Genomic DNA, 14,413 nt, shown 5'->3' with positions numbered 1-14,413 from the left:
TCACAGTGGGGTCATGGGCTGGCTGGAAACATCTCTAACAGAGCTGTTAATCCGGAAATGTGTGTCCTGCAGTCAACTGGCCTTTAGGTAGAGAGTTTTACTTGTCCTATTAAGCAGAAATTAAACACAGGTATAAATGTGACTGAAAGTGCAGTTTCATTTTCTGGCCCTACCACATTCAGGTCACGTGAGATTATCAAGCCTTTCTCTTCTTAGACAAAAGAGGTTGTGCTGTGGCTGTGAAGTTTTATTGGCCGGTAGTGACAGGGCACCCCAGGGAAGGCTTGGGCACTCAGCTTCCTGGTGCAGAAGACCCTGACTGCCTGGGTGTTTGTGTGTTTGGACATCCTCACACTTGTGCTTGGGGAGAAAGCGGCCACACTGGGGACACTCAGGAGTTTGAGGCAGGCATGTGATCAACATATGATTTCCTTTAAAGCTGGATATCTGGAACTTTCCCTATAAAAATGTGTTGGTACAAAACACGAGGTAGATGGCTCAGGAAAACAAATACTTTTTGGATGACAAGAGGTGAGCATGGGTTTAGGAGACAGCTTGGAGCCCATCTGTCCATTCACCTGTCTATCATGCCATTTATTCTCCCCTCCTCTCCCCTTCCCTCTCCTTCTTTTCCCTCCCCTCCCTCCATCCCTCCATCCCTCCCAGGTACTGAGTGCTAGACACTGTTGCTAGGCACCAGGGGTGCAGCAGCTAGTGCAGGAGAATCCCTGTCTGCGTGGCACTCCTGTGACACCAAGGAAGCCAGATGGCACAGAACAAGCGTGCAGTGTGTCCGCAGTCTAGGCAGCGCTGACCCAAATGTAAGTGAATGATGCCTGTTTCCTCTTTTGACAGTTTTGCGGGTGTTCACTTTGAAACCCACATTTGGTGTATCATAAGAGTTCACGTTTTAGTTCTCAGAGGCATTCCAAGGAAAACACGGCTCTCTCTTGCTGTCCTGTGTGGACACCTTTCCGTGGTAATTTAATGCACTGTGTATTTGTTTCAGAAGCCAAGAAAGTACGTGGCACACTCCTATGCAACACCAAATAATCTCTTAAGTTTTCTAGGCTGTGATGAGAGCCATCCCCCGAGATCAGGGGACACTGCCTAACACTATGCGGCTGGGAATGTAACTTTTGGGCCCTGGGATCTGCTCTCTGTAGTCCTCTCTGGTAGCAAGTTGCCTGTCAGAGCTCTTGCCCCATTCTTTTTGAACCTATGTAAATCTGGCACGCACATGGAAATGCTCAAACACCAACATCTGCTCCGAGAGAAGGCCTTGTAGCAACAGATAAGCATTGCCATCATCTTTGTATTGATGGTCCAAGATCTGCTGTTTGTGAGCAAGGCCTTGGGCTGTGAGAGGAGCCTCTCACATGTACAGTGGGAGGGAGCCTCCTCTGGTAGCCACGTGAGGTGGCTTGGGGCATTTCTAGGATGGATCTGGAGAAGCAGGTGCTGTGAGAGAAGAGCCTGTGTGGGGTTAAACTCTGGCCCTCGCCCCACAGAGGAGGCACGGTTCTTTCTTCTCCTTCTTTTGGATTTACTTATTCAACTATGTGTGTGTGTGTGTGTGTGTGTGTGTGTGTGTGTGTGTGTTGCCTGTCATATATATATTGTATACATGCACTTAGTGCGTGCAGAGGCAGGGAGAGAATATTGCCTTTCCTGGAGCTGGAGTTACAGATTGTGAGTCACTGTGTGGGTGCCAGGGACCTATCCTAGTTCCTCTGCAAGAGCAGTGAGTGCTCTTAACTGTGTGCCATTTCTCCAGCCTCAAAGAATGACATGTCTGCCACAAGGGTGGGCAGCTGTAAGGCACATCCTAAAGTCCCCTTGCCCGTCCCAGGACATCTAAGCCTATACTGTCCAGGATGGTCACCACCGGTCACTTGAGGCTTCTGAGCTCGTAAAACATGACAAACAGCCAGAAGAATTAAAGTTTAATGTTTAAAGATTCTAGTTGAGGCTGGGCTGTGGTGGTGCACACCTTTGATCGCAGCACTTGGGAGGCAGAGGCGGATGATCTCTGAGTTTCAGGACAGCCTGGTCTACAGAGCAGAACAAGGTCCAGGACATCCAGGACCCTGTCTCGGTAGAGAACTGTGTCTCACCCCTACCCCACAGAGAGTCTAGTCGATTCAGATTTAAAGGAATTGCTACAACCAGCCAACAGGGACGAGAGGAGAAAAAAATTATAAAAAAAGGACCCAAAGACTCGAAAATTATTGGAAAACATTTAGGACACTGAGATCAGCTTGAATATATGAACTTACTTGAACAACTGTCTGTTTTATGAGGTATAGATACCAATCAAGGAACTGGGCAAAGTCTGGCATTTGAATTGGGATGAACGCTAAGCGAAAAGTACACACCAGTGTGTGAAGACATAGCACAAAAGGAATGTAAAATATCTCATTAATAACTTTAAAACATTTGTCATGGATTAGAGCAATATTTGGGTATATTAGGTTAAAGAAAACATACTGCTAAGATCAGCTTCACCTGTCTTCTTTTGGAGCCGAGGCTTCTCAAATGCCTGAGCGTCCATGTATGGCTGACACAAGGTTTCGATTGGGCAGATCCAAGCCCTTCTCTGACTCACGGGGGGAGGCACACAGAGGGCACTATCACCTTGTGTAAGAGGACACAGTCTTCAGTCCCAGTCTTGTTTCTGTGGCATCAGTGGCATGAGCTGGTCAGGTCAACAGGATTGTCATTTCACACGAGAACAGCCTCAGAAGGGCAAACTGACCTTCAGCCAGCACGGAGACCAGGCCCTGGGGTTCTGTTTTCCCTTCAGTCTTTCTCTCTCGGTTGATCTGCCTGGCTGCACACGCCAGGGAAGCAGCAGGCCTCAGAGGCTAGTCAGACCTAGAAGAGCGTCACCTTGGTGGTGCCCGAAGGCTGCCTCCTGTGCTCTTCTGGCTGTGTGAAGGACAGCAGCCATGTAGCAAGGTGGGGCAGCAGGCAAGGTCGCAGGTTCGTGAAGCAGAGTCCACAGATTACGGAAAGATGCGTGGTGGACCAGGCCCATGATAGCAGTGTGATGCGAAACGGGGCTCTGCCTTGCAGGGAGAGGGCTAACCACAGCAAGAGCATAAAACACTGGGCTCCTAGCCTGGTGTCCAGTGTTGTGAACATGGCAACTCGGCTTCACCCAGACATCTGCAGCTTTTCTGGGACCCCCCTTGACCCTCCGTGGAAAGTGATGGCCCAGGAAAAAAGAGTGCATATTGGGTAGTGAGGCAGGACACTGGGTTGTGGAATGTTCTCTGGGTTCTTGATTGAGTGTCCAGATTCAGTCTTCAGCAGTCCAGCCAGCATGTTAGGAAGGAGTGGGCAGAGCTGCAAAGCTCCAGAGGCTTCAGAGACAGTTCCTCTTGCACTGGAGGACAAAGATCCATCAGTCCTGTAAAACTGTGAGCCTGGGGCTGCCTTGATGAAAATGAGTTCTCCAGGGGATGGCTCACTATCCCAGATATTTTCTCGAAAGTATTAGTCAAGTAAGAGCCAAAGGGATTCCTTTTTTTTTTTTTTTTTTGGATCCATTCAAAGTCCCTAAGGGCAACCCTGTCTTCCAGAAGGGATTACAAATCCTGGATTGTGTAAACATTGTCTGCCCAGGAAACATCTATGGTGAACTTCCTTACTCCAACCAGCCTGCCTTCCAGGGAAAGAGCCCAGCCAGCCCTGGCAAGTGAGGGCCCTGAGCTGGCCCTGGAGACTTGGAGTGGCCCAAGCCTTTCTCCCTGGCCCTCATTCTGTTTTGCTGGGAGGCTGCTCATTGTTTGTGCCTAGTTGCTGCTGAGCAATGCTTTGTGGGGCTGCTGTCTCCCCCTTACCTCCTTCTCCATGGCCACTGGGCACCAGTGACCCTTCCTGGCACAGAACAGGGGTCAGCAGAGGTGGAAGGCATATTCTAAACCATCTACACTTCAAATGCTGCTTTTTTTTTTCTCCCTCAACCAGGCCCCCTCTGTGTCCCTCTGCCCTAGGCCTGGACAAGAGGGCCAATAGGCAGACTGACAGCCAATGGCATGAGATCTTTTCAGAAACTGGAATCTCTGGCTGGCCTGGATTCATTAAGCCCAGACTTTCCTCGCCTCTGCTGATGGTCAGTGTGCGATAAGCAATTGTGTCTGGCCCTCCCGTCTTTGAACTAAGAGCTCTGTCTCCCCCCACCTGGGATCTGTTTTGAACTGTCAGTTTCCAGGGATTAGATGCATGTTTAGGCTGGATGAACTCATGAATGAAAATATTTTGCTTCGTGGTTTCGGCAACAGAGACCTGCACAGCGTGGCGCCCCACACCCCGCACCTGCCCATCTAGGCCCACCCTAATAGCAGGGGCCAAGCTGCCTCACGGTTGATGGGAGGGAGCCATTGTGCCTTGATGAAGCCAGGAGACCCAGCGGCTTCTGGGAAAGGTGAGGGCTTTCTGTATGTATGTATATATATATGTGTGTGTGTGTGTGTGTGTGTGTGTGTATGTGTGTATTTGTTCCTGGTTCTAAGGAAGTTCCTTAGGGTAGAATGGTGGAGGGGCTGCTGCTGTTTCACTGTGTGAAGGCAGTAAAGGCAGGGGGCATGGCTGCCCCATGTAACCAGCTGGATGCCAGGGTCGCTGGTTTCTTGAGCTTCAAGGGGTTCAGGTCACATGACTGAAGAACGAAACAGTCTCACCATCTGGTGTGTTCCACAAGTGTGAGCGTCAGTGGCCACTTTCCACAGGTCACCTAGTGGCCATCCTCTCCTGAAGGGAGTCACTGGGGCCTTGCTGTAGGAGACATAGTCTAGGGAATACTGGGACCTGTCTGGATACAATGGACTATATTGCTCAGTGGTCAAAGGGTCAGTTGAGGATCAAACAACCCAACAGCAGCCTTGGGTTGGTGGCTGGTGTCTAGCCTGGCTAGGTGGACAAGTGTGAGTGTTCTGTGCCTCAGCAGTAACACCTGCATGTGTCTGAGGGAGCTGTGTGTAGGGGTGTGTGTATGTGTGTGTGAGTGTATAAATTATTGGGCATTTCCCCATTTTAACTCCCAATTGGTGGCTTTATTACTGTATTGATTATTTTCCTCATGGCTGTGACAAGATTCCTGACCAAAGCAGCTGAGGAAAAAGATGACTTATTTTTGCTCACATTTTAAGGACATATAGTCTACAATGGTAGGTGGAGCGGGGTAGAAAGAATATAAGGTAGAAAGACTGTAAGAATACTGCTTCTAGAACAATTCATCATTGATTGTGATGATCAATCTATTGTCACAGTGACTGGATTTGTAGATGTGAGAGAATTTGAAGAGACTTTTATTTTAGTCTAGAAATCCTACCTAGAAATGGTACCATCCATGGTCTGTGGTCCTGAACTAAAAAAAAAAAAAAAAAAAAAAAAAAAAAAAGGAGAAAGATAGTTGGTGTCAGTCTCTCTCTCTCTCTCTGTGTGTGTGTGTGTGTGTGCGTGTGTGTGCACTCAGAGGCTAGATCCTCTGGGGCTGGAGCTATAGGCTGTTATAAGCTGCCTAATATGGGTACTGGGAACACAATTTGCATTCTATGCTTTTAACACTGAGCCATCTGGTCAACCCCTAGATGATCCTTTGTAGTAACTTGTCTCTTCACTAGAGATTTGTCATTCACAATTGACATAATTTATGAGAGCTGCATGGTGAGAAATGTGGCCCACGGTATGAATGTACTATAACCACTCTCATGTTAGCATATGGAGCCGATTTCTGAATCTGGACTTGTGATGCCTAGTTTTATATCAACTTGGCACAAGCAATAGTCTTTTTGAGAGGAAAGACTCTTGAATGAGAAAATGCCTCCATAAGATCAGACTGTAGGAAACTCTGTAGGGCATTTTCTTAAATAGTAACTGATGGGGGAGGACCCAGCATATTGTGTGTGGGGCCATCTCTGGGTTGGCGGTCCTAGGACATGTGTGTGTGTGTGTGTGTGTATGTATATATGTGTATATATATATATGTATGCATGTATATATATCCATCTTCTTCTAGCCTCTGAGTACACACACACACACACACACACACAGAGAGAGAGAGAGAGAGAGAGAGAGAGACTGACACATGATATATACATATCAGGCTGAGCAAGCTATGAGAAGCAAGCCAGCAAGCAGCACTCCTTCACAGCCTCTGCATCAGCTCCTGCCTCCAGGTTCCTGGCCAATTTGTGTTCCTGTCCCACCTTCCTTTGACGATAAGCAGTAATGTGGAAGTGTAAGCCCAATAAACCCTTTCCTCCCCAACTTGCTTTGGTCATGGTGTTCCATCACAACAATAGTAACCCTAACCAGGGCAGGCCTCGTGGAACACTGGAGCGAGAATAGTCGTGCCCAGCCGTACTAGAAAACTGTCCTTATAATAGGAAGAATCCTGGGGAGTGAAGTTTTGGCTTAGAGGGTGTCTGCTTTTAGGTTTTTGGTGTCATTTACTAAATTTCTTTCAGAACATTTCCTTGCAGGTCAGTGGAACAGTTCCCTCTCCTTTCTGTAGGCTCAGTGGGCCTGATGAGAGGTTGCTAGGATGGATGAGGAGAGTGCCAGCATGTCCCTGTGTGTCTCCATGAGGGTGCTAAGTTCTTTGTACAGATGAACTTTGCCAGGGAGGCAGAGGATGAGTGGGAGCTTGGATGGGCCTAAGAGATGTGGGCTAGAGGGTCAAAGGCATCTCCGGAAGAAGAGCTGCTGGCCTAGTAAGCTGAGACTCAAAGGGAAAAGGTGTGAGGCTGGCAGTGAGGGCTGGGCAGCAAGGTCCCTTCTGTGAAGTTAGGGTGAGGCTATCTGAGCCTTTCACCTCTTCAGAGACCAGGAAGAATGATCAGCTGGGAGTGGGAATGGTATCTGGGTGACATGGGTGTTTGGTTTGGTGGTAGTTGTGCCAGGCCTGGGTGTGTGCTGAGAAGTAGGTGATGAGGTGGTGGCTAGAGGCCAAGGTCAAGTTGGAAGGTGGGTCCAGGAACCTGGAAGCAGAGTTTCTTTTGCCCATGTTTATCGAACACTGGCTGTGGGTTAGGGCCTGGCCCAAGAGCAGGGAGACATTGTGGGTGAAGATGGTAAGCTGCCTTCTGCTGTCAGACAGACACACCCATGTGCATGGCCAGAGGAACAATGAACACTGACTGTACCATGGGCTGTGTGAGCACAGAGGAGGGAGGGCAGTGTGGGAAGGCTTCCTGGAGGAAGGTACATGTGAATGGAGGCCTGAAGAAGCAGGAAACACATGGGGTCTCGGGTACCATTGGGCAGGGTTGATATCCAGCCCCTGATGTGTGTGGGGGTCTCTAGCAGGCCGAGTGGGCTTCTCAGGAAAAGCAGGAGTCGACCCCTCCACCCCCTTCCTGGGCCCCTGTAACACTGAGTTGACTTCTCTGTGAGGTAGTCAGGCTGTGACATGAACTTGGCTGCGCTAATGTGGCTGACCACAGGCCCAGTATGTCAGCTGATCCACACTGTTTCTCAGAGCACCAACGCTGCTGCCTGCCCTCCTCCCGCTGGACACTGGTACTTCCTCATCTCTGCAGCCAGGCTTACCTCACTCCTTTCCTGGGTCCCAGGCCCATCTGTTTAAGACCTGGTCGTCACTGTGCACAGATGGACATAGAGCCTTACCTGGGGACAACATTCCAGAACCTCTCTCACGGCTCTCTCAGTCCTCTGAAGCAGTTCGCCCTGCTCAGGGCACCACCCTCGGGGGCCTGGCACCTCCTACCCCTCCACAGGCCCTGTGTTTAATCTGGTTTCCCCCCTGCGGGACAGCTGAGCCAGGGACCCTCCAGCCAGCCTGTCCCTCCTTGCTGCGTGTCCACAGGCTGGGCGTGCTGGCATTTTCTTGTGGCTCAGGACCCTTTTCCTGGGCAGTATTTGGGTGGGTAGTGGTGTAGCTGTATACAGGGTACCCCTCCTAGCCCACGTTAGAGAACTCGGCCCTGGGCAGCCTCACTTAGGACAAGCGGACAGAGAGGCCAGGCTCCAACACTTCCTTGTGTGGTCTTCAACAAGACATTGAAGTTGGGATGTGTGTGTGTGTGTGTGTGTGTGTGTGTGTGTGTGCTAAATCAAAACCAGAGTTGCTGTCAGCTGTCTTCCTCTATTGATTTCCACCTTGTTTTTACCAGATGGACTTTCTCCCTGAACCCAAAGCTGGCCGTATTTGGCTAGATTGCCTGGCTAAACAGCCCACGAGATCTCCCCATCTCTATTCGCCTAGCACCTGGGTTACAGAGGTCCGTTGCTGTGCCCAGTTCTTACGTGGGTGCTAGGGATCAGACTGGGGTCCTTGGGTATACAGTGAGCCTCCCACCTGCTCAAGCATTTCCCCAGTCCTCCTTTTGAACCCCAGGCCTCTCCCTTCCCAACTGTCAAGAACAAACTTATGCCTCCCACGGTGTCCTGCGTACTTAGAAAGTTCGTGGGTATGCAATTCTCATAGCTTTGGGGCCCACAGGCCCTCCCGTCTCTGCATAGGCAGCTAGGGGTAAGTAGAAATCTGTCCACCTTGCCCTAGGATAGACTGACGTTTGAAGGTCCTTGTCCCGTGTCTCGGCAGCACACGGAGCCCTTGTGGCAGCCCCTGACCACCCACATCCACTCTGCAGTCTCTCCTGTGTGCTCCACTCCAGCTCTCTGTACGAGCCCAGCCTTCAGCTAAGACCTTTTCCATCTCCGTCCTTCTCCATGCTGTCTTCCAGGCTTCCGCATCACAAAAGCAGCTGGGATGGGCTGACAGACACCGAGACTCTCCTCAGAGGAGGGAGGGGGGTAAAGGACTATGGCAATGCCAAGCGCCAGTGTGTGGCTCGCAGTTCAGCGTACCGGCGTCGACAGATACCTTTTATATGCTAGGTGCCACATTGGAGTCTCATATCCAAAAATCTGTGTGAGATGGACATCCCCAACATCTGTATGACTGTAAGGAAACTAAGTACCTGCTCACGAGCATGCCCAGACTCTAGTTGCACAACCGCTAAGAGCTGGGGTATTGGTTACCCCTGAGACCAGTTGTGGAGAGTCAACTGAGCAGGCCACAAGGGAGCTTTGAGCTGGAGGGGGCCCCTGGGAGTTCTAGCCTTGCCTCTGGGCCTGGCAGGAAGACCATCTGGGCGAGGAGGGAATAGGTGACAGGCAGATCCTGAATGCACAGGATTAAATATTTACATTAGGAAGGATAAGGGCTAAGTGCTTTAGAGGCAGCAAGCAAAGGGGGAGTGGAGAGACCTGCTGTGGGGTGACCCCCACAGGGTGTCCTAGTGGAGGACTTCTTTGGGGACAGCAGAGCACCTGAGGGGTGGGCTGGAGCAGAGACCGGCTGTACCTCCTGCTGAAGAGAAGCTTGGCAATATGAAGTGGTTGGGGGTCTGTGGGAGCCACATACTTCTGGGTAATTAGGTCTGTCCCTCTGCAGCAGCTGCAATTAGCGGCAGGCAGCAAGACAAGAATTTCCGTGGCCAAGGCCACTCCTGCACCTGGGGCGGCTTACCTGGGCTCCTGCTGTCCAGGCATGGCCCCATGTGTTTCCGCTTTCAGCAAGAGCAAGCCCAAAGGCAGGTGGGCCGAGTGGGATGCCAGAGTCTCAGGCAGCAGCAGGAAGATGGACCCATCCTGGCTCTCTTCCTGCTGCTCAGCTTAGTGGTCCAACTGGCTGAGAAGTCCATCGCTGCTGCTGCTTCTCATCGGCCACAAACACCACTCACTCTGGAGGAGAGCTGCCAGCCGCTTGCTGGGACAGCAGTTCTCAACCCCCTTTGTGGGTCGCATATCAGATATCCCGCATATCAGATATTTACATTACAAATCGTAACAGTAGCACAATTAGAGCTATGAAGAAGTAACAAAATAACTTTGGTTGTGGGGGGGTCACCACAACAGAAGGAACTGTATTAAAGGCTCCGGGGCAGGAGTATTCCACAGTATTCAGAGAATTTGGCCTTTTGAGGACTTCAGCCTACACTGCCATTCATGAAAAATGTTGCGGGTGGGGGAGGATTAATTCTCCATGTTTTAATTTTTTAAACTACTTTTTGAGCTGGGTATGGTGGCACACGCCTTTAATCCCAGTGCTCGGGGGAAGCAGAGGCAGGAGGATCTCTGTGGGTTTGAGGCCAGCCTGGTCTACAACTGAGTGCCAGGATAACCAGAGCTACACGCAGAAAATCCCTGTCTCAAAAAAATTTTTTATTATGAACATATATGTGTATCTTTGTATGAAATACACGTAGGCCTGTAGGTTCCCACAGAGTCCAGAAGAGGGTGATGGATCCCCCAGAGCTGGAGTTCCAGGCGGCTGTGACCTGTCTGATATGGGTGCTAGCGTCCTCTGTGAGAGCAGTATGCGATTGCAGCTGCTGACTGTCTGTCCAGCCCCTGCATGCTGCTGTCCTTCTTGAGACTGTAACTCAATTCATCTACTTCCACCTGACTTAGCAATCGCTGTGTTTGTGCTCAGTTGCCCTCCCCGACCTCTCCTAAAATGAGACAGAAATGAGAACTTGGAAGCAGGAATATAATTAGAGGAGAAGGGGGTGCCCTAGCTCAACAGTGAGGCCCAACACTCCCAGCTTTCCAGGGCTTTGCTGAGCAGGTGAGCGAAACATGCCAAGTATTGCTTGTGGTTGACTGAGTGGTCACTCGATCATGTTAGTGGTCATGATGACTGTAGTGTTTTAAATGAAAAAAAAAAAAAAAAAAGTCCCCCATAGTCTTGGGCATTTGAATGCTTGGTCCCCAGTTGGTGATGCTGTTTGGGGAGGCTTCAGAGGTGTGTCACTCTGAGGGTTAAGAGTTTGTGCCATTTCTAGTTTGCCTTCTGCCCCATACTTTCACTTTAAGACATGAGCCCTCAGCTCCTACCATGATGCCTTTGCCGTGCCATCATGGAGTCCAACCCCTGGAAGTATAAGCTCAAGACTCCTCCTCCTCCTGTGGGTTACCATGGTCATGGTTGTCACTTAGACAGTGACATCGCCAACAAAGCCCACAAAAATGCCAAGACATGGTGCTAGGGAGGATACTTACAATAGGAGCTTAACAGGAAGACCTCCCGCCCCCAACCCAGGGCCCCGCTGGGGGCTGGCACGATCAACAACTTACAAGGTTTTCTCTCCTCACTCATGTCTCCAGATGCTCAGGAATGCAGTATCAGTGTGGATTCGAGGATTACGCATGCTGTTCAGTGGGCATGCAAGTCTGCAAATACGAAATCTGTAAATAATAAGGATCGGTTTGCCTTTGGCAGATAAACCGAGCTTGTTTGCCTACTCCAGCTGCCTGGGGGCTACAAATGGTTGGAAGGAGGCCGGAAGTACCTGTGAGCCACGGGGAACACGGAGAGTAGCATGGAGGTCCTCAAAAGTCACAGGGCCAGCTGCTGGCTCTGCCCTGAGTACAGGGTCTGAAGGCTTTGTCCTAGGCTGGGCTCTGATGGTCTGGATGGCTCAGTCCACCATGGCCCTAGCGGGTTTTGTACACATAGCAAACACAGCAACTTTTTACGACAGTGCGTTTAGTGTGTGGAGGCACGTACTCATTTTTATTGGACGTATTTTGAACCCACAAATGAGAAGACATTTATCTTTACAGACTTTTCACACTCAGCGCCACTTGTGAGTCCTGCCTTGGTGAGTTTCCAGGGTGTCAGCAGAGATGGGCACATGCCACATGCGTTGATGGCATGTGGGCATGGCGCCTGAGCAGGCGTTCGGAGGAAGGGCTAAGAGGGATTTTCCAGCACATACCACCCAGGTCTGGCTCCAGGGGGAAGTAGCTGGAGGAGGGCGGGGGTGAGGGTGGGGTGCTAGGGAAGAGTGGCTGCTGTGTTCACAGGCTCCTGAGCTCCTTCGTAGACTTACTTACGCTCTGAGTACTCCCTGAATGGAATATGAGACCATGGTGGGGTGGGTCCCTGGGCAGGTCCCTGGGCTGCAGCCACATCAGGTTCCAGGTGTGAGACCATACATCACCCCAGAGTACCCTCAGTACACTGGTGTGCCCTGTCACGGAGGCTCATAGCAGATGGCATGAGGGGTCTGTGCCCTTCTTTTGTTAAGGACTGTCTTCAGCTCTGTGGATGGATTGGGAGTGTAGACTCTGAAGCGAGAGGGCCAACGTTAGAATCCTGGCTTAGTGACAGTCTGTGTGACCCGGAGCCCATGACTTAGCCCGTCCGTGACTCAGATGATTCATTTCAAGATAAAAAAAAAAAAATCATCACAACAGTTAATGAAAGATGCATTAAATTTTACAGCTAATACTTCAAAATTTTAGTATATTGCCTAGCATAAGTGAAAAGCTATATGATTATTTTTTAAATTAGCAAAATTAATGAAATTTGCTGTGGCAAATTCTGGCAACTTATTCTTGTTGAGAACTAGTTTTGTTATCCAATCACAGGGACAAAACAGAACGATGCCTACCATACAGGATTGCCCGTGATGCTTTAGTGTGACAAGTAGAAGACATTTGGCACAGAGGAAGCGGGCCCCTAGTTTTTAATATTGTGCTCCTCAGCCTCTTTTCCACTCTGTCTTCTGCTGATGGACACAGAGAGAAGGCCCAAAGGCTGGGCCAGGAGGAAGTGGTTGAGCTGGCTGGCAAATCTGAATTCAGCAGAGGTTAGCCGTTGCCCCCGCTGCCTACCCTACAACCCCAGGACTGACCAGGGCAGGTCCCCAGGACTAAGCTAGGGACCGCTGTCTGTTCTCCAAGCCTCCCAGCGGGAAGCCTGCCTGTTGGTCACAGTTGCTCCTCACACTGAGCTCCTGCTTGGGCACAGGCACTGCCAAAGTCGGGAAGGCGCTTTGGAAGAGACGGGTGTGTGTGGAAAATCCCCTCCTTCATCTCCGCTGGAAGGCTCGGAATCTACTTCCCAGGAAGCGTCAGCACAATTTTCTAATCAAGTTGAAGTCTGTGGCCCATAGTTAGAAACAATAAATGAAACGCAATTTGAGCTAGCACGTTGCTTGGGTCCGGGTTTCTGGAAGTGGGTGTGGGTGAGAAGCTGGTTTTGCTGAGAGAAGAACTTGACCCCACCTGACCCCAGCCCCACTGTGAGCCCAAGGGGGTGGGACCCTGGACTTTATTTCAGGTAATCATTGCAAATCCTGATTTTGATCTGTCAGGTCAAAGTCCACGCAGCTCTGTAAATCAATGCACACTATTAAGTCCACTCTTTGTTTTTTCTCCTTCCAGCGCCTTCTACCTACCATGCTTAGAGTTTAGACCTGGAGATCATTGTTTAATCAATATTAAACCATTCACATAGCTTAAGTGTTTACTTATGTGCTTGGAATCGTTGCTTGCACCGAGAACAAGTGATGCCCCTAATCTGCCTTCACTACACTCCCCAACACCCTAATTATGTAATTTAGAAAAGAACATTTCCTGACAGCAGTTCTCAGCGTGCAGCAGCAAATGCCGGCTGGGGACGGCCCAAACAACCCTGTAATAGTTAGCACATGGACCCGCTGCCTGGGTCCAGGCTCTGGCTTGGGCCGGGCGCCGTCCATTTGGGTTAAGGCTTTCAAATGATGGCATATTACTGCCAGTAGAAGTAATTTCACATGAAAGGGGCTGGGGCTAATAGCCCATCTCCAGTCTCTCCGAGTTTGTGGAATAGGTCCTCACTGCAAATTGTTACCGACCCAGACAGTCAAGAACAGCCGTCACTTAACTCTGAGACTGACGCAGCCAAAGGCGTGTCCAAGAGGCCAAATTTTAGGCCAAGCTTCCCTGTGGTTTGACCAAGTCTCACCTCTCTGGTCCAGAGGCTAGGCCCGAGTGTCCCACAGGTCTCAGTATCCGGGGGGACGCTGAGGGAGTGTGCACATTCTCCCATGAGCAGCCTTACTCGGGGCTGATGAGTGGCAGAGCCTTCACTCTCTAGTTGTTGTGGCTAGTTTGGGCGGAAGTGGCACCTCGAAGCCTTTCTCCTCACCAGGCTGCCAGTGTTGGCGCTGATGAATACCTCAAGCCCACCACCTCAGTGCTCAGAGTCCAGCTTGATGTTTTCTGGCCAAATGAGGCCTATGTTCTCTCTGAGCAGGCTGTTCCACAGAGAAGAGGTAGACTATTCTTTTCTGCCTCCTCTCCCTCCAGGGACCTTGGTCTTGACAGCCATCCTGTTGTCATAGAAGTCTAAGGGAAGCCTGTTTTAGCTGGGGGGTGGTGAGTTGGTATCTGAAGCATGGGTCTGCCGGCAGAGAGTACAGCTGGGAAAGCCAGCCAGCTGCTTCAGGAGGAAGGGCAGAGCCCAGTGAGGAGCAAACAGAGCTGTGGAAATGTTAATTTGGCTGTGAATCTCAAACCAATGCCCTAGCCTTTCTAGAGGCCAGTTGCTATGGCGATGGAAGCAGTGCCAATTGCAAGAGTTGTTTTTGTGGTTAGATGCCTG

At 50.4% G+C, this 14,413-nt stretch overlaps 2 long non-coding RNA genes across 4 annotated transcripts in view; one reads left to right on the top strand and one right to left on the bottom strand.

Annotated features, from left to right (window-relative positions):
• Nucleotides 1-4,264: 4,264 nt before the first annotated feature.
• LOC132653147 (uncharacterized) overlaps nt 4,265-14,413 on the top strand; it is a 125,199-nt gene continuing 115,050 nt past the window's right edge. For both annotated transcript variants that reach the window (XR_009590884.1, XR_009590883.1), the window contains exon 1: nt 4,265-4,432. This is a non-coding gene — a long non-coding RNA (uncharacterized LOC132653147). The remainder of the gene's footprint in view (nt 4,433-14,413) is intronic.
• Nucleotides 10,187-14,327, bottom strand: LOC132653146 (uncharacterized). Of its 2 annotated transcripts, XR_009590882.1 has the most exons (4): nt 13,775-14,327; nt 11,331-12,928; nt 11,116-11,226; nt 10,187-10,490 (listed from the first exon to the last, which is right to left on the bottom strand). It is a non-coding gene; the product is annotated as an uncharacterized LOC132653146 (long non-coding RNA). The 2 variants fall into 2 exon arrangements; XR_009590881.1 differs by having other exon boundaries at nt 11,331-14,327.

Source organism: Meriones unguiculatus, chromosome 3, assembly GCF_030254825.1.
Source record: "Meriones unguiculatus strain TT.TT164.6M chromosome 3, Bangor_MerUng_6.1, whole genome shotgun sequence".
NCBI classification, from domain to species: Eukaryota; Metazoa; Chordata; class Mammalia; order Rodentia; family Muridae; genus Meriones; species Meriones unguiculatus.
The sequence above is the reverse complement of the archived record's forward strand: the minus strand, read 5'-3'. Positions and strand labels throughout refer to the sequence as shown.